The following is a 3,260-nucleotide window of genomic DNA, read 5'->3' on the forward strand; positions in this document are numbered from 1 at the left end:
ATGCAGATGATTCCATCTCCGCAGGGCTAAAAAATGGAGCAAAAAACTATCCCTAGCAAGATGCACTCTTTTTTTTTGTTTTGTTTGAAAAACTTCTTCTCACCTCAACTCCCTAGATCTGGACCTGTGGGGCGAGAGACCACTTCCACCGACGTCCATAACGACTGCGAGGGCACAGAGGGCAATGAAAAGGCTAAAAACAGAAAAAGAAGCAAACCTTTTTAAATTTTGCGCCAAAAACCGGCCCCGCGTGACTTCGGCACCACGCGTCGCGCTGACGCCCGCACATGCACAGTAGGCTCCCGAAGCCGACACTGCCCACACTGTCATTGCCCTCACGCCGCCGAGCCGCACACAAATCGGCCAGAGGGAGAAGGTGACGACCGGAGGATCCCCCCAATGTAGGTCCTATGTCCCGCAGTGCCTCGTCCAGTAGGGAAGTGGAATAGGGAGGGCTGTAGTGCTCATCCAGCGGGCCCCCGCCCCCCCATCCATCCGATGTCGCTCCCCAAAGGGACACCCTTGCTCGGGGCCGATCTTGAGGACCTCCCAGGGGAGAGAGGCTGAACTCCCCTGGGGCAGTAACAATATGCAAATGAGCTGAAACTCTAACTAGCAACAAAATGCCCTGTCCTAGGGGGACAGGGACGAAAAAGACTGGGGAACTCGGAAGTAGGTGGGGCTTTTATAGGATAGGGTGTTTAACCCTTTTTGTTCCTGTCAACTAGGGGTATGAGGACTAAAACCCAATTGTCAGCGCTGCCATGGATATGACCAGGAAATTAGTTTACACAGCTTGTTGCACTGCACTGTTTGCAAAATACTGCAAGGTGAGCCAGGAGAGAGAGAGCGGGGAGAGACAGCCAGGAGAGAGAGAGCGGGGAGAGACAGACAGGAGAGAGAGAGCGGGGAGAGACAGACAGGAGAGAGAGAGAGCGGGGAGAGGTAGACAGGAGAGCAAGGAAAGAGAGAGGAGAGACAGCCAGGGGAGAGAGAGCGTGGGAGAGACAGCCAGGGGAGAGAGAGCGGGGAGAGACAGATATTGTCAGGTACCTGTTCGTGGGAGATGCCGTGTCCCTCTGCGGGGATATAGACGGAGAGGTGATCCAGCAGCACGGGCCAGCTGCGCAGGCACAGGCGGCAGAAGGCCCGGCGGATTGCGTCGTCGCGCGGGATTACGTCATCACGTCGGTGCGGCGCGGTGACGTAGTCGGGCCATGAGTAAATTCCGTGCATTCCGGAACGCGTGCCAGCTCTACTTCTTACTTCAACCCCGCACTTTTGTCATGGAACAGACTAATGTGGGGTTTATTATCTCCCTCCTCCTGAATGAACCCCAGGCATGGGCTCATTGTCTCCTGGAACTATCAGACCCACTTCTTAACTCCTCTAAAGATTTCATTTGAAATGAATTTTTAGTCTAATATGCGTGTGTTGTATTTTTTACATTTTTTTTAATTATTTATTTATTTTGTACTGTTGGGGGGGGCTTCAGGGAAATATTAGGGGTCCAAACAGACCCCTGACATTTCCCTTTTAAAATAGAAAAGAAATTGAGGACACCAAATCCTCAATTTCTTTTTTGTCAGCACTCAATGAATGGGAAGCTCTCAGTACAGAGTCTCCTCCCCATTCAAATATTTACTATCACCAGGTTCTGAATGGGGAGGAGACTCTGTACTGAGCGCTTCTCCCCATTGAGGAAATCTTGAATGAACAGGAAGTGATGTAAATCACAGCCTGTTCATTCATAACTGGGGACACTTTGTACTATGTGTCCCCAGTTATTTACAAACACTGGAGTGATCAGACGATGGCTCCGGTGTTTGTCCTTCTCACACGGAGGATCGGTAAAGTATCACTGATATTCACCCATCCCCCGCTCTGCCACGCACAGATCCGCTGTCATCCTGAAACTGACAGGATGACAGCGGCTCCGATCTCCTACCCGCTAGGCCATCCTGACAGCTGCGGGCACGGCTTCTCTCCCCCTTACTGCTCGGCCATCCTGACAGCAGGCAGCGCTCCCTCCTGCGACTCCCCACCCCCGGGGGTGGGACAGGGCGGACGAGGGAATGATGTCATGTCGGTGAGGAGAGAAGCCGCCCCGAGGACGGGCTGTGTCGGCCCCCTGGCGCCTTTGTTGCCATGGCTCCCTGTGCGGCCGCACAGCTCGCACACCCCTAAGGCCGGCCCTGGATACAGTTTAAATGTTTCTCCTCTTTGGCAGTATTAACCATTTTACTGCAGTTCAGCTTACACAGTTCATCTGTGATTTTAGCCTTTGCCAACAAGGTTGAGGAGACTTTTCTGGGAAGACCTTTCACAAGATTTTGGAGCGTGTCTGTGGGAATATGTGCCCATTTGTGAGGTCAGGTACTGGTGTTGGGTGAGAAGACCTGGATCGCAATTGGCATTCCAATTCACCCCAAAGGTGTTCAGTAGGGATGAGGTCAGAGCTCTATGGAGACTACTCAAGTTCCTCCACCACACTGGTCACACCATGTCTGTATGGAGCTGGCTGGCAGGGGACAGTCACGGTGGAACAGAAAAGGGTCTTCACCAAACTGTGACCACAAGGCTGGAGGAGCACAATTGTCTTTATATGCTCATGTCCAGGGCTTGAAAATCTGGGACAGAGGGAGCTTTCTTTTGCTGGTATATAATCACCCCTGGGGTGGGTGGAGGATTATTTTTTTTTTACTGTATAATAAAAAAGTGCTGTAAATGTAAAAAAAAAAAAAAATCTGTTCTCCCTACATTATGTTAAAAAAACATTTATTCTTACCCATATTTTTGGTAAAATATAAAAGTTGGGGTCACGTCGGGTAAATAAAACACCAAACATGTCAAGCCTTACAATTGAACCTGCAAAAACCGACCACACCGAAAAGTGTGTGTGTCACATAGAGGGCTAAGAAGTCCCCTATGTGATAGCCAATTTACATGACGGGTCCTCTTTATGGAGACAGGGGTCTCTAAGACCCTTAATGTCACCTAGGGCTCCCCAGAGAAGCTGGAGAGTGACAGCAGCATGTGGAAGTGATCAGGCCTGGATTTCCCACAAGGCCACCAAGGCCCGGCCTCGGGGCGGCAGCGGTGACCTTGTGTGGAAGTTGCGGGCGCCGGTGTGAGGTGTCCCGGCGGCGGAACTTCGCCCACCGGCTCCGTAGTGTGCGGCCGCACACTACGGAGCCGGTGGGCGGAGTCCCGCCGCCGGCCAATCACGTCGCGGCAGGCCGCAACTCCTCCCCCCAGCT

This window comes from Nanorana parkeri, unplaced genomic scaffold (genome assembly GCF_000935625.1).
Source record: "Nanorana parkeri isolate BGI_ZX_2015 unplaced genomic scaffold, ASM93562v1 scaffold3203, whole genome shotgun sequence".
In the NCBI taxonomy this organism is placed as follows: Eukaryota; Metazoa; Chordata; class Amphibia; order Anura; family Dicroglossidae; genus Nanorana; species Nanorana parkeri.